Consider the following 25,748-nt stretch of genomic DNA (forward strand, 5'->3'; position numbering starts at 1 on the left):
GTGGGAGTGGAAGGAAATAAAAGCCAATGTGCAGACATTCCTAGAGGACATAAGTGTGTTCAACATATAATTATCTGATAATTATCACAGAGTAAGAGTAGAAGAGCTGTTTGCAAAGTAGTGAGTTCTCCATCACTGGAGGTATGAAGAAGGAGGCTCAATGACCATGCCAAGGATACTTGAGGAGAGATTTAGGTGCTGGATTGACAGTTGGATTAGATCAGGGGTACCTGCTTTAGCTGTGCATATGAATTGGTGGGTGATTTGGTTAAACACCAGTCCCTGGCCCTCCCAATAGACATTCTGGTTCAGACAGGATCCTAGGAATCTGCATTTTCAACACACGTGATTCTGAAGGATCTGGTCATTGTGACATCACACAGCCACAAGTGGGCTAGACCAGGGGTCCCCAACCTATGGTGAGTTGTATAATTATTTCATTATGTATTACAATGTAATAATAATAGAATTAAAGTGCACAATAAATGTAATGCGCTTGAATCATCCTGAAACCATTCCCCCACTCCTGGTCTATGGAAAAAGTGTCTTTCGTGAAAATAGTCCCTGGTGCCAGAAAGGTTGGGGACCACTGGCTAGATGACCATTCAAATCCTTTCCAACACTGAGGTTCTCTACACCAGTGTTTCCTACCATGCATTCCATAGAACATTCGACCTGTAACACGATCGACAAACTTTTTCTTTGAAAAGCCAAACAGTGAAGAATTTAGGCTTTGTAGCCTCTAGGGTCTCTGTGACAACTCCTCAGCTTACCATTCTAGTATGAAAGCAGCCATGGACAATACGTAAATGAGTGGGTGTGGTTGTGTTCCAATAATATCTTATTTACAAAAACAGTCAGCAGACCAGATTTGGCCCACAGACAGTAGTTTGCTGACCCTTGGCCTATAAAAACTGGTGTCTTTATAAAAATAACTTTATAAAAAGCTACAAACCATATCCTTTTCATGAATAATCATGGGGCATATTGGCATCTTAAAGGTTCTGAGAAAGCCTGAGAAGTAAACAGACTTGTTTAATTTTGGTCAACCAGAACTGGTCAAATTAATTTAGCCACAGAATTGTCGCCTTATGTAATATTCACAACCCTTAGAACCGATGTTCCAGAGAACGCACTTTGGGAAGGACTAATTTATGTCTCTTGAGTGGGCAGAATGCATAACTATGTGAATAGACTGTCTTCTGAGAGTCTAGGAAGGAAACTTCCCTAAAATACCTGCCTCACCCAGGTCACTGGTGCCTAAACTTAACCCATTAGAGATGTGTCCTGGGCTTAGGGTGTTGTGCCCTGATCAAAATGAAAACACGCCCATGTAAATGCGCGTGTCAGCTTCCCTCCTTGGAGGTGGTTCTGAATGCAAGTGAAGGAACAGAGGACATGGAGTTGTTTGGAAGTAGACAAAGAAAAGACATCTTGGAAAGGAAGAGCAGAAAGGGGAATGAACAATAATAAGCTTTATTAAGCACCTGCTGTATATGTACCACTGTGCTAAGGCCTTTATCTAGTTCTGTGGTTCTCAACCAGGGGCAATTTTTCTTCCCAAGGGACATTTGGCAATGTCTGGAGACATCTGGGATTGTCATGACTTACAGTGGGGAGTTCAGTGCTAGGATCTAGTGGGTTAGCTAGATTAGATCCAGGGATGCTTATCAATGTTCTATCAATACAATGCACAAGGCAGCCACCCTCCCCTGACAAAGAACCATCCAGTGACAAATACCAATAGTCCCAGTGTTGAGAAACCTTGATCTAGATTATCTGATTTCTTTCATATAACAATACTGTGAGGTAGTAGTTTTACTTGTACTTTTAAGAAATGAAGAGACTAGGGCAAAGAGAATTTAAGTACCTTTCCTGCAGGCTCCCCACAGGAAGTGCCAGTGTGAGCCCACACTCCTAAAAACTCACAGTCAGTCATCTTTGCAAAGACAGATTTCACTTCCCTGGCTCTTGATAGCCCATGACTGTAAGAGGTCCTCGCCACAGCTCCTTCACGTCCCCATCTCCTGTCATCTGCTGTCCCTGATACATTAGGTACAGCTACATTACCCAGCATCCGACCTTACCCATCCCCCCCCACAATGTATCTCCCACGACCACTGAAGTCCTTACTGAAGCCTTGAATTTCATCTGAAGCCAGCCTGACCAGTTATGTTCAATTAGATTTGGGACACCAGGCCAATGACTTTAAGTGAAATGTCTTGGTCTCCCCATCTGTAAATGGGAATAACAACAATATGTGCCTTTCCTGTCTCCATTCAGTTCCACCCAAACATAAGCCACAGGGTCAGTGTTATGCTTGGAGAGTTGGGGGATCCAAAGCATGTGAAACCTCCCAGACAGAGTACGCCCGGGTGATGGGATCTTTAAGGAGGAGGCAAATTCCTTGTTTTCATAAGGCAGCCCAGCCCCAGGTCCCCAGCAGCCCTCGAGAATGCTGCAGAGGGTGAGAGTGGGCTAAGAGGGTCTGGACAACATCACCACCGAAGGGCGGTCATTAGCCCTGGTATCTGGCCTGGGGACCCAGGGGGCCAGAAGTACATGGGTGGCAACACACGAGAACTGGCTCTCTGAGAGGGCAATCAGGACGAACGTGATCGGGACTTGTTAAGGGACATCAGCAGGACCTGACTTGGCTCCCAGAGCTCCAAGTTATTCTCCTCTCTGGTAATTATGCAACGTGAAGTGCTTGCACTTTATCACGGCTAAAGTGAGCGATCAGTTTCAGACAGCCCGTGAATAAGGAGGCTGTTTCTGGGGAGATGATCCCCATGGACTGTCATTAAGCACTGAAGCCAATGCTCAGAAAATAAAGCAACACAACGGCAGGAATATTTCAAATGGCCCCTCAGGACCATGAGGTCTGGGCACAGCAGAGAGTCCCAAAGCTCCCGGCCAGGCAGACAACGTGCCTTCCGCCTACCCCCGCCAGTCCCCCGTCCCATTTTGAGATGTCAGTTCTTTTTCTCTCTCTCCATCTATACTGACTCTGGTTCTTCAAGAATTTCCTAGCGAGAGGAGCTACTCCTGGAATTGGAAATGACACAACAGAACCCACGATCATGATGGAACTTTCTTCTCAGAGTCTCAGATCCTCGTGGAAAGGAGGGATTGCTGAGCAACATCCTCTTGGTGCTCACGGATACTGGGAATTAAATAGTAAAAAAACAACAACAACAAAACAAAACAAAAAAACCCTAAAAACCATGACCCAAAAATGGCTGTTCCCTGTCATCCCAAACATTAACAAAATATTTTGATGTGAGTGTGGGTCAAAGGCATCCAACTGGGGTATAAGTAGAGCAGTGGTCCCCAACCTTTTTGGCACCAGGGAGCAATGTCATGGAAAACAATTTTTCCACTGACTGGGGATGGGAGGGAGGGATGGTTTCAGGACGATTCAAGCACATTACATTTATCGTGCAGTCAAACCTCTCTGCTCGTGATCATCTATATTTGCAGCCGCTCCCCAGCACTAGCATCACCTCCTCAGCTCCACCTCAGATCATCAAGCATGAGATTCTCATAAGGAGTGTGCAACCTAGATCCCTCACATGCACCGTTTATAGTGGGTTTCGTGCTCCTATAAGAAACTAATGCCCCCGCTGATCTGACAGGAGGTGGAGTTTATGCAGTGATGTGAGCTATGGGGAGCGGCTGTAAACACAGATGAAGCTTTGCTCGCTTGACTGCTGCTCACCCCCTGCTGTGCAACCCAGTTCCTAACATGCAACGGACTGGTACATGTCCACAGCCCGGGGGTTAGGGACTGCAGAAGTAGAGGACATAAAGGCACACACCCAAGAAGACTTGAGAGAGGGACAGGCACATATGGATCAAGACCTGAGTTTATTCAAGTATTTCATAGCAAGAGCTACGTTGCATGTTATGCATATATGTTATACATCATAGTTTACTTGACTGTTGTACAAAATGCTCCCTTTTACTTTTCATAAGCCACTTTTCTATAGAGCTTCTAGGAAGGCAATAAAGAGAGTGGAAAGACATATAACTTGGAACACATAAAACCTGAGGCTCGTATCTTGGCTCTGCCACTTAATAGCTAGGTCTTAGTTTTCTCAGTAGTTCGATAAGGAAGTATCACTTATCTCATTAGATTCTTATGAGAAATAAAGGAAGTGAAGTATGTTAAGAGTGGAGAATACATGAGACACTCAAAAATGGTAACTGTTATTTTTCAGCCAAATAAAAGTGAAATTATATTGATTCTCTAGTGAACTCTCTCTATTAAAAATACCTAACCACACCCCATAAAGGAGAGCTGATCCTTATGCCTGGTAACAAGTGATACACACAAGCAATTATAATTTCAATTTGTCACTTTTTCTAGGTGGACTCTGACCCTTCAAGCAAAGGGGGAAGGTATAGTGCAAAAACAGAAAGCAGGAGTCCCACAGTAAATGGGCTTACAAGAACCCAGATTTGACTGTAGATAAATGATGTTTAAAAAGAATTCTTGCAAAGACAGAGTTAACAGCTCTCAGGAGCGCAGTTGATCTGTTTCACGTTATCATTTCTTGGATTCTTAAAATCAGTGACTCAAACTGGGCTGCCCTTTTAGCCTGGGAAATCCCTAAAGCGGAAACTGGGGGGAAGAGGCCCTTTGTGATTTTCTCCGTATGAATTACCAGTGATTAGAGCCAATTTCAATGTTGGATCCATTCAACTATGTTACCTTGAGAAGTGGAAGCACCCTTGCCTTTCCCTTTTCCTTTCTTTGTTCGCCTCCCAAGCGTAGCTTACTCACTGCCCCACTCTCCTCACCTCTCACACAAAGCCTCTCTAGGGAAGAGCCCGCCTGCGGAACCTGCCCAGTCCGGCCCCACCCGCTAGTCTTTTCTGGCAGGTGTTGGTTGCCTAAGTGTTCCCTCTGTGCAATTTTGATGCTTTGCTTTTCCTCTCTTTCCGTAATTCACCCCCATTAGCTATGTAATCATCGTTGTGCGGAGTTAGCAGATGCTTGGGCGGGCAAAGCTAGGCCTCGTGGTGAAGAGGCTCTGAGAGTCCTTGGTTAATTGTGTTAAAGGCAAAGACAGCTCTTTGCACATCCCTAAGCAGGCTAGAAAACCCAGGAAGAAGATACACCAAACAAATGCATCTGGTGGGGTTAGACTAGGTGGGCTAGGCTTCTGCAATGGTCTATTTGGACCACTCGGAGATGTGCTGGGGAAAGGGCAGCTGTGATCTTCCCTCCCATCCTCCTGCTTTTTCTCTGTTCCAGGAAGCAGACACAATAGTGCTTTAGGGAGCCAAAGCCAGTGCAGGGACAGAATGTTTGAATTCTGCCTTATATGTTTCAATTCAGCCAACCATCCCTGAGCACCAGTTCTGGGAGTTCCAGGGCTGCTTTAAACACTGTCCTTGCCCTCCTGGAGCTGTCTCCTAAGAAGGGAGATGGATATGAAGATGCCTATGTTACAACGCATCTGTCTTTTCCAAATGCCATTTTGGTGCTCATAAAACATAGAATGAACACAACCCACCCGTGCAAATTTTGCCATAGAACGGTAGCAAGTGAACTACTGTTTACTTACTAGTTTCCTTTAACCTACTATTTTTTTTTTTTTACTTAGCCTCATCCTAATCAACATTCTCTGGGAAATCATGCATTGGCTATATGGTTACATTGTCACAAATGTCCATTAAAATAAAAGAATAAGCAAGTAAACCTGTTCATCTGTGTACCCCACACTCGGCGCATCTCACATACTCTCAGCAGTGAGTGCACCAGCCACAGGGAAGCATTGCCGTATGGGGTGCTGTACGCAGGTACATGGCAGAGGGCCTCCAGGGCCTGATGCAATGGGACCAGGGAGCAGGAGGCAGAGAGAGGAAGAACGTGGAAGACAGAAGATTTCCCTGAGGGCTCTGAGCTTTCATTCCCAAGACTCCCACGGGAGTTTCCTAGGGAGTCCTGGTGGGGGAAAGTTGCCACAGACAAAAGTAACAGAGAGTGCTAAGCTGAGAGTACCAGGGGAAAGAGTAAGGAAAGGAGTGAAAGATTCATTCATTCATTCATTCCATAAATATCTTAAAAACACCTACTTTAAAACCACGTATCTGTTTGTCTTTTAGTTTTCTACATGATGCTGGGTGGATATACCAGGAAGTATCATAAATGGTCTTGCTCTCAAGTTGCTTGCAATCTAGTTAAATAGGCAACACACACACGCAAGCAGATACAGGCATGCAGAGATAAGCATTCAAAGCAAATGTATGCTTAAGGACCAAAATAGAACACTAAGAGTTACTGTGAGTTCAGAAGAGAAACTGGCTGAGATAGCACTGACTGAGAAAGGCACCTTAAAAGTGAGGGGCTTTGAAGAATGGAGTAGAGTTTGAAGAGTAGAAGAAACAGCTCAGGCTGGAGAAACAAACACATCAGGAGAGGCAGCTGCAGTGCCGGCAGCACGTGTACCCTGTCCCCAGCCTTTGTCTTCTAGATTGAAGGTCGGCCAGCTTCTAACCCAGATTCTCAACCCAGTGCCTGTCTGCATGCTAAGGGGTCTGCGAACTCCCAGACATGCAGACTTTTTTGTGAATTCACATATGCATTTTTCTAGGGGGTGTATTTCCAGTTTTCATGGGGTTCTCCAAAGAGTGACTCAAAATTGCTTCAGAGCTTCTGCAAGTCTATTCTGAACTGTGCCTTTATTATCACTGGCATCCATTGTGTTGTTTCTTTACGTCCCACAATTTTTCATTATGAGGAGAATCCAGTTTTCACAAACTCGAAGGGAAACAACATTTCTCGGAGCGATTAGATTAACTTGCCCAAGGTCACTCGGTGAAGCCGGCCCTCCCCAGCAGGGTCGGGCTCCGGCTCGCCCTTGCTCTCGGCCCACGGATGCTCTGCTCAGTCCAGTTTCCCACGGGATGAATCAACGCACATCCCTGGCTCAGAGTCTCACCTCCGTGTTAGGGATTCTCCAGTCCTCGGCGCTGTGAAACACCTTTCCGGGGATTCCGCCTGGGCACAGGCCATAACTTGAATGCTAATTTGCTCCCTTTGACAATGGGTTTTTGCCAACCTTCATGCTTTACTCATCAGAGTGAGTCCTTTGGAACTTGTGGAAAGTAGGCAGGCTTTAAATACCTTCAACACAGCCCGTGTTTTTAGCACAATATTTCATTATAATGGCAACACACAAACCCTACGTGCAAAAACAGCATTGTCATTGGAAAATCGATATTTATATGAATCTGCTTGCAAATTCACTGCCTAGACATGATTTTTAAATGAACTATTCTTCTTTTTCTCTTTATTATACAAATGTTGGGAGAAGATTATAACCAAGCCTTGTGGGTCTCATTTCCTAATTTCATTCATCTCATTTGTTTCCCATTAGCCCTTCCCATTCACTGTCCCAACCCAGAATATTTTGAAGTGAATGCCACAGATCATATAATTTTACCCTTAAATATTTCAGCATTATGCAGGATTTTAAATAGACTTTGTTATAAATAGTATGGGCCACTTGCGAGGTCATGGAAAAGTCTTGTGCTATACTATAGTATGTGAAAGAGTTTATTTAAACAGGGCCCTCGTTGTTTCCCTGAAACATTTATTTGATGATTTCTGTGGGTTAAAAGCTTCTTTGATAATTAAGTCTGCCACACTTTTAAGAATCACTGTTGCTGTGAATTATAGTTTTAGTCAAGTCAATTCAGTGCAATTAAATACGTACAGTCAGTTCTGCTCCAAGGCTTATTTTGAAAACATGAATTTGTTCCAATGCCACTGAGATATCAGGGAACAATCTGAACATTACTGAATTTCACATTTGCTTATGCACAATTTCACCCCTGAGAAACACTAGATGAGTATGGAAAACTGCACCCAACTGAACCACACCTCATAGGAATACACAACGTGCACACACCTCCAACCTCCATCACCCACTTCAGTGCCCATGTTGTTTTCAGCCACACTGTGCACATCCGGGGATACGTCTTTCCCTTGGATTCCAGATAACCCCCTCCCACCACTTCCCAATAGTTCATGAGCTGCAACCCTTCCTACCCCCACTTCCACAGAAAATGCCAGGGCTTTTTCAAGGCAAAGTGCAATCTTTATTGTTGTTTTTATGCATTTCTTACCAAGTAACATGGGTTAAACCATGCTACTGTTTTTATTAGACTCCAACCTTTTTTAAAATGTGTCACTGACACGTTTTGGGGTGTTGTACCTCAAACCCAGGATTTCTTAACCTCAGCATTACTCACATTTTGGGCTGGATAATTCTTTGGTAGGGGAGTGGGGTGGGGCTGTCCCGTGCATTATAGGCTGTTTAGTAACAACCCTGGCCTGGCCTCTACCCCACTAGATGCCAGTAGCACCACCTCCCCCGCCTCCTAGTTGTAGCAACATAAATGATTATAGACGTTGCCAAAGGTTCCCCAGGGAGAGGGGCAAAAATCACAGAAGCTTTTATGAGTGGTTGAGAACCAATGCCATAATTCCATTTCCCTTAAATCCTGCGGTGTTTATTGTACTACTTTGCATAGCGTGATGATTTTTAGAAATGCATAATTCCCGTTACAGCAGAACTAACTGTTGGCTCTACATGAGTCTTCATTTATATTATTTACAGTGTCCTATTGGATTCCACTCACCCTGCATTGAGCTTAAAATGTAAGTCCCCGAATTTAGGGAATCATTGACCTCTAACAATATCTTTACTGTCAGAGTACATAGACCTTGAACCATATAGGATCTTATGACAAAAATAATATTAGCAACAAGAGCTAATTTATTGAGTCCTTCCTAAGATCCAAGCACTGTGCTATAAGCATTTATATTCAGTGTTGCATTTAACCTCCTCGAGAGCTCCTTCTGGGAGCCATTGTATGTCAATCCCCCATCCCCTCTCACAGGAGAGAATTCTCAGAAGGAAAACTGAGTCCCTGAAGAGTGGCATGATTTGCCTGAGGTCAGCCATCTGGCATGAAGACAAGAGGCACCAGAATTCAGTGCCTCTACTTCTGAAGTCTTCATCTCATGCCTCTGGAGCCTCCTTACTTAAGGATATCAGCAACTGAGCACCTACTTCTTTTACCAAAGTAGCGACTGTAACATTAATAATACAGCAAACAGCTAAAAAGTCAAGATGCTCCACCAAAGGGGCTCAGCTCGGTAAAAATGATGTCACATTACTGCACTGAAACTGTATGCTAACATTAAAAACAAGGTTGTAGAAAAAGAACTAATTACATGGAACTATGTTGATGCTTTATTTATCCAACAGTGTGTGTATCTATATCTACAGAGAAAAATACTAGAAGGCATTATCTCAAATCAGGAAGCACCATTATCTCAGCATGCTATGATTACTGATGGTTATTGACCTCTTCATTTTGCTTAACCATACTTGTGAAATTTTAAAAAATGAATATGTATTACTTATGTATATATATTTTTAAAAGAAACATGTTTTTAAAGAGACAATTGAAGCCTAAGATAGCACAAGAGATAATAAAAGGGGAAGTAGACGTTTAATGAGTTCAAGTTGGATTAAATTCTAGAATACAGAAAGAACTTGCAGATGTGATTACAAAACCACTGTCGGCAATCTTAGAGAAATCAGAGACTGGGAGCAAGGCCAGGGAATTGGAGACAGGAATATGTTATTCTAGTTTTCAAAAATGAGAAAAATGTGGATTCTAAAAACTAGAAGGCAATGGATCTAGCATTCAGAACTCAATTATTACATGTATTTTATGAACATTTAGGAAAGAGCTCAGGCAGAGATGGCTGGGAGCCTGCAGAGGTTCAAGTCATCCTGGCCTAACCTTATTTCCTCTTTCAATAGTTTATTTTTGATAGAGCCAATAAAATATTCCAGACACCATGCACTTCCATTCCAGCAGGAGCATTTGATAAACAGATGGGTGCTTTTCCATGTGGAAAGCATGGGCTGGATGATAATTTAATGAATTGGATTCACAGCTAACTGAATTATTAATAATTACTACCCACGACTGTAAATTGCCTGGGCCAGGTACTGTGCTACACCTTTTGCATCACCTCGTCAGATTGATGCCATTGTTATTGCTACTTTTAGAGAAGGACAAATGGAGGTTTGTAGAGATTGAGTCATATTCTTGAAGACCCACTGTGTGTAAATAGCAGAGTTGGGATTTCTGCTTTTAACTACACTACACTCTACTGCCTTCCTAATAAATAAATACGGATTGAAATGAGAGCTCTAACTGCAGCCCACAGGTCTTTATCCTGTGCATCATGTTGCTGAATGCCTCAGAAGAGAATGTAGAACTGATATTTGTCAGATTGGCAGATGACACACAGCTGGGAGTGTAGCCACCCCTGTCTTGAGTTCCACTTGTTTTCCTTTGACTGGAGGAGTGGACTCTCCAACTGGAGGGGCTGGGTCAGAGTACTGGAAGGAGGAACAGTCATGGGTAGAAAACAAATTTCAGTCCTGTTTTTTCAAAAATGCAGTTCCTAAGGTCACCATGAGGTTCGGCCCTTTTCAGAACTTTCCACAGACATTTTGCCTGAATAAGAAAGAGGCCTTTGACCCATTTGTTTCACAGTTCTTTCAGCTGCAAATAAATTTTGGGCCAAAGAAAAAAATCCTTCTGGCTCTAAAAATAAAGGATTTATCTCTCTTCAAAACTTTCCCCAAAAGACTTTGTTATGGAAGTTGCAAGGAAGGAAGAAAAGGGGAAAAGAGAGAGAGGGAGAGAGAGAGAAAGGAGGAGGAGAGAATTTAAAAAAGGAAAGGGAGAAAAAGGAAACAAGTAGAAGGGAAGAAAAAGGAGAGAGAAACAAAGAATGAGAAAAAGAAACTTCTTCTTCTTGTGGTATAACCAAATTCCTCTTTGAGGCAGCCGGGGCAAAATTAAAGGGGTTAAAATTTCCCCAGCTGTTTGGTCTGGGATACAGTGTAAACAAGCCTGCCCCTCATCTGGCCCCCAGGAGGCTGGGACCTCAACAGCAGAGCTGGAGCCCTGCACTGCCAAACCCAGATGAACTCTCACAGTGTCCCCTGCTTGCCGAGTCAGCAGGAGCAAGGGGGTGTTGTGGGGAGGGTGGAATTTGACTGTTTCCCATTTGAATTCTTCTGAGTGCCACTAGCAGAGTATGCAGGTGAAGGATGATGTCCTGGAACAATCAAGGTCAGCCCTGGTTTGGAAACTGGGACACAGTTCTCAGATCCTTCCTGACTCTGCAGAGTGTGAGTTTACGGCAAGATTATTCTTAGCTGGTCTGGTGTTACGAAATATGCACAATGAGGATTTGGCCAGGCATAGGACCCAGGATTTGTATTCTGCTGGGCTTAACTTTATCTTCTTCTCTGTCAACAATCTATCCTGGCATATTTTCATCAATGGAATGATCTGCAATCATTTAAAAAGATGATATAGACTATAGAACACTACTACTTGGCAGAAAATGTGCCTGTGTTATATTGGTCACAGGAGCACAAGTGTAAGATGACACAATTAACATCAATTATCTCTAGGTGGAAGGATTGCAAGTAATTTTTAAAATTTTTTGCTTTTCTGTATTGCTTGCATTTTTTTTTTTTTTACTAATAATTATGCCTAATGTATACAGAGGCCTTCCTGTGTGCCAGGTGCCATGCCAGGTATTTCACACTAATCATCTCACTGCATCGTTGCAAGAGACCCGTGAAGAAGATGCTATTATCATCCTCATTTTACTGATGAAGCAACATACTTAAGCCTCTTGCCTGAAGTTAGAACATGCCAGAAAGTGAGACTCAAACCCAAAACCCACACTAAAGCCAATTCTGTTAACCATCACATGCCAATATGTTTTTTCTGAAAACAACAATCTGTTTAAAGGTAAATATATCCTGAGAATTGGTTAAATCAATTTTCAAACAAAATGCAGCTATTTAAAGCGAGTTGATAGACTCACCGTTAATGATATGCAAAATGTTCCTGATAATTAATTGTGTGGAAAAGCATGCTCCAAGAATCATTCTGTTGTACGTGTGTGTGTGCCTAGAGAAAGCACACAAGTGTCGATTCTGATGTATTAACTGCCACTCTTTCAATGTTGGGGAGGGGATAATTTTAGACCCTTTTTTTAATTTATAGCAGCAGTCCCCAACATTTTTGGCACCAGGGACCAGTTTCATAGAAGACAGTTTTTCCAGGAGCGGGGGCAGGGGGTGGGGGGTGGTAGAGGTCTACAGCCGGGTCCCTAACAGGCTACCGACCCTGTATTGGTCTGCGGCCCAGGGATTGCGGGCTGCAGATTTATAGTGTTTTCAAATTTTCTATAATGGCAAGTACTATATTAGTAATAAGGAAAGAAAAAAGGCAGGAGCCTCTCCTCCTGCCTTCCTGACACCCCGTACAGCTGCCTGAACCACCCCCTTCCCCTTCAAGGGAGCTTCCAAATAATAGCTTGCCCTTTCCATTGCTCTCCACAGGGACTTGTCACTCCATGGCTTTAGCTTTCTTTGGCCAGAACTTGAGCTGGTGCCTTAGGGACAAGGAACAGAATTCATGACATGCCGGGAGTTGGCAGAACACTAGGAGACAAGCCTGCCTCCATGGTTTCACATCTCCCTTTTGTTTGTCTGCACATCGGGGCAGCCCACAGAGGCCAAGGCCTGGCTTGTCACATGGGGCTTATCCGAGATAAAGACTCTTGACTCCCAGGGCTCAAGGTGGAGGCTGTGGCCACTGGACAGCTGGAAATTTAAAAATCATGTCAAAATTTTTGCAAAGGCTTCCACAAATAACACCCGGATAACTCCTCTCGTACTTGAAGGAGCAAGGCCATGTATCAGGGAAGGGGACTTAATGTAAACCAGGTGACCTGTCCTTATACATGCTGTGCTCTTTGGTGGAAATGCATTCATTCATTCAAGAAATCTTTATATATTTATTTATTTCAGAATATTATAGGGGTACAAATGTTTTGGTTACATAAATTGCTTTTGTACCATTTGAGTCAAAGGTATAAGTGTGCCCATTGCCCAGATAGTGTGCATTGTACCTGTTAGGTGTGAATTTACTCATCCCCTCCTCCCCCTCCCACCTGCTTTTCGATAATGTTATTTCCATATGTGCACATTAAGTGTTGATCAATTAGTTCCAATTTAATGGTGAGTACATGTGGTGTTTGTTTTTCCACTCCATTCTTATGAAACTCCACTTAGAAGAATGGTCTCCAGTTCTATCCAGGTTAATACAAGAGTATTAGTTCACCATTGTTTTTTATGGCTGAGCAGTACTCCATGGTATACACATACCACATTTTATTAATCCACTCATGTATTGATGGGCACTTGGGTTGTTTCTACATATTTGCAATTGTGAATTGTGCTGCTATAAACATTCGAGTGCAGGTATCTTTCTTACAAAATGTCTTTTTTTCTTTTGGGTAGATACCTAGTAGTGGGTTTGCTGGATCAAATGGTAGTTCTACTTTTAGTTCTTTGAGGTATCGCCATACTACTTCCCATAAAGGTTGTACTAGTTTGCAGTCCCACCAACAGTGTACAAATATCCTATCTCTCTGCATCCATGCCAGCATTTGTTGTTTGGGGACTTTTTGATTGTAGTTACATGATATCTCATTGTGGTTTTGAGTTGCATTTCCCTGATGGTTAGAGATGTTGAGCATTTTTTTGTATGTTTGTTGGCCATTAGTCTATCTTGTTTTGAAAAGTTTCTGTTCATGTCTTTTGCAAACTTTTTAGTGGGATTGTTTGATTTTTTCTTGCTGATTGGTTTGAGTTCTTTATAGATTCTAGCTATCAGCCCTTTATCATATATATGGCATGCAAATATTTTCTCCCACTCTGTAGGTTATCTATTTGCTGTACTGATTGTTTCCTTAGCTGTGCAGAAGCTTTTTAATTTGGTCAGGTGCCATTTATTTATTTTTGTTGTTGCTGTGATTGCTTTGGGGGTCTTCTTCATAAATTCTTTGCCTAGGCCAATGTCTATTGAGTGCCAACTATATGTAAGATACTGTTCCAGGTGCTTGGGAAGCAGCAGACAACAAAACTAAGTGATTAAGTCACTGTGACACTTACATTATAGCTTGTCCACCATCTTGTCTGCTAAGAGGACACCTGCTCATGCCTTAGGAGACAGAACTTTAGACCCACCTTGAACACTTTCATGATCTAAGGGGGAAAGGGTTAGGCACACTTTTCTCAGATTCCATTGTATTTTTTGGCACTTTTTAAAATATATATATAAGTTATCTACAGTAATGTAGCCATTTGTTTATATGTCTTTTTCTCAAAGACCATGGGCTTGAGACACGTGGGTTCAAATCCAGTTTTCACCACTCAACTAGCTGTGTAACCAATGTTACTCAGTTACTTAACTACCTTGAGACCCACATTTTTCATTTGTATCATAGAAATATTAATACCTACCTTGAACAATTATTGTGAGGTTTACAAGAAAAATGAAAGTTTATTCACATAAAAACATGTAAATACTTATAGCATGTTTATTTATAAAAGTTCCAAACTGGAAACAAGCCAAATGTCCTTCATCTGATGAAGGGATCATCAGACTGTGCTACATCCATCCTACAGAATACCACTCAATAATAAAAAAAAATTAATACATTTAACATGGATGAACATCAAATATATTATGTTGAGTGAAAAAAGAATCAAAAGGCTACATACAGTATGATTCCATTTATATGACATTTGGAAAAGGTAAAACATAGGGACTGAAGAATGACCAATGGTTGTTTATGTAGTTGACTAAAAACTGGCAAAAAGGATTTTTTGAGGTGATGGAACTCTTCCTTATCTTGATTATGGTGGTGGTTACACAGTTGTATGCATTGATCTGTACTTGTAGAACTGTATCCTATGGAACTGTGTTGGATGTGTGAATGGACAGAAGGAAAACAGGAAGGAAGAAAAGATGTGCAACTTGAAACTTCAGGGGATTTAATGCCTCTGAACATTTTACCAATAAGAAATGAATAAATTCTTCTCCAAATATGCACAAGGCCTCCTAGAAGATGATCCCACAAGAACAACTGATGACACTGGATACCAAAATTTGGCCAACTCAGCAATGTATCCTCCCTCGTATTTGTGCTTGCTTCTTCCTTGCTCTATTCCATCTTTTACTCACTTCTGCTTCTTGGCATGGCACTGCGTAATACAATAGCACAGACCTTTTGTCCCTTGCTTTGCTTTGAAAGGAACTTATGTGAAGACTTTTGGCATGGCTATGTAATTAGGTTTTTGCCAATAGAAATGGGAGCAGAAATTGTGTGTGCTGCTTTTTGGTTCTAGGCCTTCAACCTTTGGCCATGCTCGCCTTCATACTCCCTCTTCCCCCCCTTGTGAGCTGGAACCCAGACTGCAGCCCAGACATAGACATGTAGATACATTCAACCTCCTAAGAGATGGTGGGATAACAACATGGAAGAAATTTGGCTCCTGGATGATCCTGTGGCAGAGAAACCCTGCAAACCTAGGTGATAGTTCATCTTAGAACTGTTACATAAGAAAGAAGGAAATCTCTATATTCTTTAAGCCACTGTATTTTGGAGTCTCTTTGTTCTAGCAACATAGCCTTTGCCTAAACCACAAACATGGTGATCACATATTTTATCATTAAAATTGCAAAAATCTGAGGAATGAAGGGGTACTATTATATTAATAATGATGCTAGTAAAGGAAAGATAAATATTTAAGGTGATAGCTATCCCAATTACCCAGATGTGATCTTCATTATATGAATGTTTCATAATATCACATATACCCCCAAAATATGTGCATCTATAATGTATCCGAAAATGAAATTTTGAAAAAATGATGCAAATGAGAAAAAAAATGATGCCAGGACAAGAGGAGTAAAATAGTCTCCCTGTCTGTAAGCAACTTCAAACTTCTTCTAAGAAGATACCTAACTTGGGTTTGTATTTTTATTACAAGGATTGGGAGGAAGGATGGAGAGTGGCATTAATGTTAATAGCAGCTGACCATGTGGGGGCTGTTGGCTGGAAAGTTGCTGGTCTTTGTATAGTGAGTGTTTATGGGAATTTCCATTCCCAGGAGATACGGGTGTGGCAATTGGTAGCTCTGGATCTCCATGTGCATCAGATTCATAGATAAGCCTCAAGGGATTTCTAACATGTCTGGTAAAATCTAATGAATAAGAGGAGCCATCTGTATTTGAGTGGAGAGGAGGTGGATGTTGGGACAACATTCACAGGTGGGTGAATATGAGGCAGCCCATGGGTCCAGTCTCACATCTTGGAGCTGAAGTCTCTAGAGCTCATTTCAGACAATCTCTGCAACATGGTGGCCCCAGAGTGTTGCATTAGGGCCTGACTGACAAAGTACTGCACTGTAGGGCATTGTGCCCACAGCTAGAACTTGACTAAATGAAAATGGCAGGAAATCCAGGAAACCCTAGTGCCCCCCTAGTAACTGCAGAGATGGCTGTCTGGTGAATATCCGAGCTCAGGTCTACACCTGTTTCTCCTCTCTCCTTACTTTTTCCCTTGGTGACTGCATACACACCCAGGGTAAACACGCATTACTTATTCAATGAAACAGGTTTTCTTTTTTAAGATGCTAAATATGCCACTAGAAAATCAAGTCATTAGGTGGATACAAAAAGAACATGTGCCTCCAAAATGATTTTCATGACTTAAAAATAGTAGAATGGCTTTTGAGTCTTTTTTATGAGGACTAAACCCTTATCCATTCCATGTTCCTTCTTTTGAAAACCCGGTGGGTGAGCAAATTGGGATGATCATCAAATTAAAATCCACAGACCTCAATTTGACCCCAAATCTACTACTTATTGTTCTGTTTTGTTTTCCACTATCTTTCCCGACATCCGTCCCATCACATCAGTACATGATGCAATGTAGTCTGAGATAGGTCCACGTCTAGCTGGTTAAATTTCAGGCAGACTAGTAGCCACAGAAAATGCTATCTACAGGAGGACCACATTATTAAAGTTACAAAGCAGTTAGTTGGAGGGAGGAAATGTTAGCGTTCAGAGGCAAGAAATTTTAAAATCATAATCTGCCAAATAAAACTGTTTCCTTGGAACTAAGTAAATATTCTCCTAGGGACGGACCCAAGGAATCAGACAGCTGCATCTATTTATGGTTTCCCCTGTGTTTCCCTCTCTCCTCTGAATCGAATCAGCTGCACAGAAAGCAGCGACGCATCCTTTATTAAGCCTCCCTATTCCCAGCAAGGGACAGAAGTAGTGAAACAGAGAGCCAGCTGCCATTGAAATGTTCCAGCCATCTGCGTCTTCCTTATTTTCCCCCCTCTCTGTACACATTTAAATGTTCTTCCTTGTTTATCTATTTGTAGGGAGGAGATGGAATCATCATCACCATAAATGTCACCATTATCACACTTATTGAACAACTACTATGTTCGAAGCACCATGTTAGTACCATTATATAAATTATCTCAAGTCATCCTCACAAAGTTAATAAAGTATTATTGCCCCATTTTGCTGATGGTGAAACTGAGGCTTAGAAAGTAAAAGATTTGCCAAAGGCCACACAGCTAATGAGTGGGATTTTCTAACCTTAAACATCTCTCCTTTGAAAGAAACTTGGGCTGCAGTGATAAACCTTCAGAAACGTTATGAAGCAGGTAAAAGAATTTTTAGCACCCTTTCACTACCATCTTTTCAAGCCATGGGAACACTCGACTGCCCTCTACCGCCTTTCCCCAAACTGCCAAGAATCCCAAAAGTTCCAAGGGTATCCTTTTTTAGCTGTATTTACACTTAACATAGGGGTCTCTTGGAAAGCACAACAGTTGAAAGAGCCAAATAAATATACCACTAATGGCTGAATTTCAGACCACGCCAGCAAGTGACAGAGAAGATCTCTGTAGGTTGGTGGACCTCCCCGGGGCTTCTTTGGTGACTTCAGGTAGATAGCTGCTACTCTCAAAACTTTAACAATCCTGTGCCCTCAGCAGTGTCAAGTTGACATACAAGACGTCTCAAGATAGACTATACACCAAAGTTTCCAGTTCCGTAAAGCCAGAACAACAACAAAAATTCTTTAAGGCCACTGCTATGATCCCACAGTATTAATATTTTGAGGTGGGTGGCAAGGGCAATTCTATCAATAGAGTGGAAAGATTCAGATCACTGACTTTGTTAGGATCAAATGAACAAGGTGGTTATTTTCTAACAAATAAAAATGTATTCTTTGGATACTCTTCTTCCTCGGGTCCCTAGGACATGCCCTCAGTCTGCTATTGAAAATCTAAAGCATTGTAATTGGCAGAACAATAGACTTTTCTCTTGGTGGACTACTGTGAGTTGAGTTTGGACAATGATTATTCTGTTTCCAGAAAGTCACTGGGGAGTGGGGAAGGGGAAGACTTGGAAACTCAGCCAGGTGTTAGACACCTCCTCAGGGGGTCCTCCTCTGCCAGGCCCTGAAATCCCAGGCCTGGAACAGACCCTGCCGACTTTTTCCAAAGTTTGAACTTTATTAAAGAGCCAGAGGCAAGGGATTTTTTTTTCCACACACAATTCTTCAGCTCTGGACATGGTGTGACTATAAAGTATTCAGTTGTTTTTTCTTCCATAGCCTTTCTCATTTCCAGGAAGTGAGGTTGAATAAGAGGGGCATTTGGGATGCTATTTGGCTTAGAAGCAGGTTTGTGGAAAATAATGTCACCCTAGGGGTTGTCTATGATAGGTAAATTTTTCTCTTTCACTAAATGAATAATTAATGTTGTTTTAATATGAAAACAGCCCTCAATGGAGACAATTTATATGCATGAATGCCCCCCTCCCCAACCTTTCTCTCAAAGCAACTAGGTTGTTTTTTTTTTTTAACCCACCAGGAGGATGATCTAAAATAAAATAAGTAAACCTTTGGGTGGTCTGTTGATATTCACAAAGCACATTTGCAATGAACTAATTTGCCTTCTATGAGAAACAGACTTTAATGTTGTTCAAAGAACTGAAGCTTTGAAATTAAGTAGCTCAAGTTGTCTTTGCATATCCTCTAACTTGCTTAGGTTGTTATTTTAATGGCAGCCTTTGCTAATGAAGGGAAGGAGGGTGCCAGAACTAGGGACAGCGGGCTGTGAAGGGCCTTTTACACAGAGAGAATTTCAACCATCAGTAGTGAATAGGCAGTTAACCGTATATTTGACTCCAGGTTTTAAAAATGTGGTTATTCTCTGTCTCTCTTCCCTTAGAGTTATTATTGCTCACCGATCTCTGTGAGGCTCACCTAGGAGGCTGACCCCTAAAGACTGCATCCCTGGGGATTCTTAGCTAGCCAGCTTCAAGTTGAGTTCAGCTAGAGAATGACACTGACAAGAAAGTCAGAGGGTGGGAGAGAGAGAAGTCTGAGTATTTCTGCCGTCCTCCCTTGAATTCAGGTCTCCTGTAACAATATTTCCTCCCCTATTTCTGCGGCCCAAGGCATGGCCATGACCTCGTGGGTTTGCTACTCTCTGGCTGCCTCACCGCCCCTCTTCCTTTCCTAAAGCACTCCCATACCTCCCTTTGTTAACAACTGACCACGTCAGCCAGCTTTGAAGGTAGTGATGCATCCTGACAATCTACTCAACTGGCTTTTCCTCAAGAACCTTAAACAACCCTAGGCATCAGCCTCCTTATGATGACTCCAGAGTTGGATCAGGAGTAACAGCAATGAGAGTTGTTAATAACAGCTACAGAGCGCTTTCCATGTTCCCATGTGCTGTGCTAGGCTATGTTAAGAATCTCAGGAAGCGGAGGCTGAACAAGTTTCTTAAAATAATGGGCTGTAGGGGGGTGAATATTAATAAAAATAATATTAAAAGATTCTTCAAGGCTGTGACCTGCAATCCCCGGGCTGAGGCACAGTACTGGTCCGTGGCCTGTTAGGGACCGTTGGCATAGGCTCTGCCTCTACACCTCCTCTACCGCCAGTCTATGGAAAAATAGTCTTCCATAAAACTTAGGAACTGGAGGGCCGCACAGCAGGAGGTGAGCAGGTGAGCAAGCATCTAAACTTACAGCTGCTCCCCATGGCTCGCATCACCGCCTGAGCTCCACCTTGCCGACAGCCCCCTCCAATCCATGGATAAACTGTCTTCCATGAAACTGGTCCCTGGTGCCAAAAAGGGGACCACTGCTTTAAGGGCACTGGGTAATGTCAACAAGTTTAGTAAAAATTCTTTAACTCTTTTTTGCTTAATTCTTCCTGAGAATTTACTGTTAATTCTCATTCCAGCTTGTAGCAATCCCTACTCTATTCAGCCCCACCACTTGACGTGTGAAGATGTTAGTGTTGAAGCAACCGTGCATTTTTATTTTATTGAGATATAATTTACATCGCATAAAATTCACCCTTTTAAATACAAATTCAGTGGTTTTGGGGATATGCACAGAGTTGTGTAACCATCACCACCATCAAATTCCAGAACGTTTTTATTTCCCCCACAAGAAACTCCATATCCGTTAACAGTCCCTCTCCCTCCTCATTCCCTCTCCTCCCAGCCCCTGGCAACCACTAATCTACTTCCTGTCTATCGATTTGCCTATTCCAGCATTTCATATAAATGGATGTACCATATGTAGCCTTTTGTGACTGGCTTCTTTCATGTAGCTTAATCTTTTCAAGGTGCATCCATGTTGTAGATTCAGTATTTCATTTCTATTTATGGCTGAAAAATATTCCATTGCATGGATATGCCACAGTTTGGTTTGCCATTCATCAAGTGATGGACATTTGGGTTGTTTCCACCTTTTGGTTATCATAAATGATGCTAGTATGTACATTCTTGTACAAGTTTTTGTGTAGGCATAGCTTTTCCATTCTTTTGGAAATCATGTTTTTGATTGCCCAGCATCTTTTAGAGGCACAATCCCTCCTTCATTCTCTAAAAATTGTGGTCAATCCCCTTGGTTCAGATGTGCTTGATTTCAGCTATTCACCACCCAGGGGTGGTCATGTGGTCCAGACTGGCCAATGAAAGTATTTAACACCCCTGGTTGTGGTGATTGGCTCATTGTTAGGGTTGTCTTTCAAGGTGAGCCAATCAGGGTCCTTTGCTAGACTGATATGGCTGCATAGACATAAGTAGAGGATGAACTCTTCCTGTGAGGATAGCTAACCACATAGGATGGTAGAGCCTCTTCAAAATATGGAAACAAATAAGATAGATCACTTATGACATCATTTGAAAGCCAGGGTCCAGCTGGGCCTCAAGTCAAACCAGTTGTGCCTAGACTTCTTTCTGAGTTATGGAGGTCAGTGGTGAATATATGGGGTTAAAAGAACTTAGTATCTGTCTTTCTCTCCTCCTCTCCTAACTTCTCCTTGAGGAATCCACAGGCACACACAACCACATCCCTACACCACCATCTGCCATGTGTACAAAGCAGCGGAGCCTTGGCTATGTGCCCCTTGGGGGCTGGGGATAGGGATTCCCATGCTCCTAGGGAGACTCTCAGTGCTACTTTGGGTTTTGACACTCATAAGATTGGTTCTTTGAAGCTGATGTGTTAGCTTATGAGCTTCCCTTCTCTGGAGTCCTCTACTAACAGGTAAATTGCTTCAGGTGAATGCATTCTGCTAGAAGGAAGAGAAAACATCCCCTCCCATCCTAGCCTCTTTTATTTTCTCTTAAAGTCTTTGTTCTTTTTTCTTTCCCTTTATCAAAATAATTGTCCACATTGCAAGTTCTGCTAAATTTTGGAGTAGTGTTCTGTCATTGTTTGGACAGTATTGGTGTTGGTGGTGATGGTAGTGTATGTATATGTTTCGTTTAGTGTGTATATCTTGTTTGACACTCTTGCTTCCTTCAACTCAACTAAAATTAGGTTTAAAAGGCTTTTCCTACTAGTCTTCAGGAAAATTGAACCCATAACCTAACATCTATCAGAGATGCCATGTTTTCCCGCCTAGGGTATGTGTACTTCTGATGACACACTGAGCTTACCAAGAACAGGCAAAAAGTCAAAAATGTGACACATCTTTACTGGAAGAATTTGGGAAGAAATTATGTTTAAATTAAAATGAAATAAATCATACAGGGGAATGCAGAATCCTCAGGAATTTTGAAGATAATATGGATATATATAGGTATTAGATGTTGCTCTTTTAATGAATAACTTTATGGAATGCTCCTAGGTTCCCTGGAGTGAAAACAATAACAGCTAACATTTAACCAGTCCTTACTACTATGTGCCAGATATTATCTAATTTCATCATTACAGCAGCCCTATGACCTAGTTGTTATGATTTCCATATAATAGATGAGGAAACTGAGGTTCAAAGAAATGAGATAACTTGCCTAAGGTCACACAGTTAGTAACTGGTAGAGTGCTGACTTTAACCTTGGTATGTGTGATGCCAAAAACTTAACCACAATACTAAGTTGCCTTCCTGTATATGCAACTTTTGTTTTAGTTTTATTTTTAGTTGTGTAGTTCTATGTGCTCATGACTTTTTAAAAAATCAAACCATATAGTATTGTACAAAATAAAAAGGGGAAAGTTTCCATCCTCTCCTATTCTTTCTCTTTTATTTTGTTTCTACTTCCTTCTTCTTGTGTATCATCCTGGCAGTAGCCTCTGTGGACCTTGACCCTGGTCTTCAAAGTCTGGACTCTTAATCTCTATGCCATACTGCTGAGTTATTGGAAAAGCTGAGAAGCACTTAAATAAATTTTGCCAAGAGAACAATCTGCCCAATATTTAATTTAGACCCTATTTAAATAACATTCCTACCGGGTGCATCTGTTCAATCTCTTTGTCAGAGTATAAGTTTTAAAAAGTTAGAAACATAATACTCTCAAATATATGGTGAGCACATGTCAAGAATTTCTTTAACTCAGTAACAAGAGACACAGGACACAGCAGGATGACAAAGCTGGTTCAAGGAGGATATAAGAAAAGGATATCTATTTGTTCAGTTAAAATTGCTAGAACAAGCTTGCAAATTTAAATATAAAACTGGTTAATTTCCTTTAAGGCAATATATATGTGTGTGTGTGTGTGTGTGTGTGTGTGTGTGTGTGTGTGTGTGTGTAAACTGTAGGGTTATTTTTTCTTCTGGATAAAAATTATTTGCATCTCTAGAGAATAAAATTCATTTGTAATTATCAGTCTTCTGACAGTTAACATCTAACTTTACAGAGTCTGAGCTCTAATTAGTAGCCAATCTTAAGGGAATGTTACTTTCCCATAGAGCAGCTGTCCAAAAACTTTTTGCAATGATTGCAATGTTCTCTATCTGTGCTGTCTAATATGGTAGTCCCCAGCTTTATGTAGCCATTGAGCCCTTGTGGCCAGAGTGAATGAGGAACTGAATTTTTTTATTTTATTTAATGTTTAATTAATTCAGGTTTAATTTTAAAGAGCCACATGTGACTAATGGCTACCATATTGGACAGTGCAGCCCTAAAACATCAAATGACTCTTATGTAGGCTAGTAAAAACAGTATGACTTTGAAAAAGCTCACAGTAATCTTACTGCTTTCTTTCCAGGTTTGGGGACATTTCTCCTGACATCTTTCTCTCTCCTACATTTTCTTCCATCAACCTTTATTTTCCTTTGCTGTGAGGAGCGGGAAGGAACCAATCCGTTCACAGACTTTTGCCTGACAGTGGCTCCCCTGCAGCTCTCAGATCAAACTGATGGCTCCTCTGAGGACTGAGGACACAGTCCCCGGGCACTGCAGTCAGGGTGGACGCATGTGCAGCTGTGCACTGACGGAGCTGACGCGTTCTCCCCGGGAGCTGGGGAGCAAATGTCACGAGAAAAGCCCTTGAAAATGGTTCTCATCCCTTTTCTCCATCACAGACAACCCAGAAGGAACTGTTCTTAAATGTAGAACTGTCACATTATTAATGGTTGGGAAGGGCTTCCGGTAAGGAGATTCCGGGATAAATAGGTCGCTAGGTTTTAACTGCTGATCAATCAAGTTCCCAAAAAGCTCTTCATAAAGGAAACAGGCTCATATAAACTTTAAAAAAGAAAGAAAGAAAGAAAGGAAATGTGTTGTCTTTATATGATATGGCAGTGCAAGAGGGATTTTTGTTGATTTGGAAGAACTATTTATGAAATGAAGATTTTTTAAAAATGAAAAAAATGAGAACCCTCTATCGGTCCCTGTTATGTCTTACTCAGAAGGTGACATATAACTTAATAGTATCTTATGAAAATGTGCTGCTTATTGTGTTTCAACCTGTATCAGGGCATTTTTATCTTCCCTAAATTAAAAGCCCCTCACTGCTAACTCCTAAGGATGCCTTACAATGCCTCCTTTTCAATGACCCAAGAAGTTAAGTTTGGCTTGTTTTGTACTGAACTTGCAGGCAAATAGCTTAGCGTTCTCCCCTGGGTTTGCCAGTAGCCTGTGTCTGGAGGGGCCTTAAGGCGCAAAGATTCTGAGCCTGAGATCACTTTGCCAACCCTGGCAGCCTCTGTGACTCTATGATTTCTTTCATCTTTCTGTCTTTCTTATTCCCCCAAATAAACTAAAGCCTTTACGAGAAGGTCAAGTAAACTTTGCTGTAAATCACTAGAGATTCCAGAAAAGGAAAGTTAAAAAGGGAATCCTGATTGCTCTCACATAGTCTTGAAAGTTCATTTTTTAAATTATTTTTAAGCCCCTTATACTTAATAGAAGGTTTATAGAACATACATAACTTATATGAACCAGAATGTCCCATTGATTTTTTTTTAAGGGTAACTGAAGACTAATTAGAAATGGGTGTATTGGCCCACTGTTGCTGTTAAAAAGTTTTCTGATGTATTTGTTCACCTTCCTGCCTGATTACTCACATTAAAACATGATGAACTGTACGTTTCTTTTAACATCATACTCCATACTATGCCTGTAACTCATCATTATTTCACTTTCTCAATATAATTTACCTTTTTGGAGATTAGAGATTGAACTGCACATTCAGTAGTTCCAGTACCTTCCCTTGAACATGTTGGTGGAATCTTTTGGAATCAACTTTGTGCTATCATTTCATTCTTTTTCTATACAGTTAAGATTTATTGAGTGTTTACTATGAGCCAGACAATGTGTTAAGTGCTTTAAATGAGTGAACTCTTTTAATGGTCACAATATTGAATTAGTAGTAGTGTTTCCCCCTTATTAAAGATGCATAAACTGAACTTAGAAAAGGTAAGTGACTTACCTGAGGTTACTCAACTAGTGAGTATTGAAACTGTGACTAAATTCTAGGAGTGTTTGACCACACAGCCTTGCTCATAACTCATAAAAGACTTGAGTTCCATTCCCAGCTCTGAGTCTTACAAACCAAGTAGTTGTTTGACCTCTCCAGGTATCTATATACTTACAAAATGAGGGGCTAATGGTAACTCCCTACCAATGTTTGAGTACTGAGACTCTATTTCTAAACTCTAAAATGTTACATATATGGCATCTGTTATTGTTTTTACACATTCATCACTTAGTGACATATTTAGTTAATTGGATTCTAATTAATTGATGTATTATGGTTAGATTATAGAAGGGAAGCCTCGCTATCCACCATACGAAAGAAATTGGTACAGGACCCCCTGGCCATGATCCAGCATAGCCTAGTTATTGAATTACCACAAGGAGCTCAATTAAAGGTGGTGTGGCTAATGCAATAGCCAATTCATGGCCCCTATTCCTTACTGGTCTCTGTCTACTCTGTTACTTGTTTTACAAAGTGTGCAAACATTCAGCAATCTAAATAATTTT

Source organism: Lemur catta, chromosome 18 (assembly GCF_020740605.2).
Source record: "Lemur catta isolate mLemCat1 chromosome 18, mLemCat1.pri, whole genome shotgun sequence".
NCBI lineage: Eukaryota > Metazoa > Chordata > Mammalia > Primates > Lemuridae > Lemur > Lemur catta.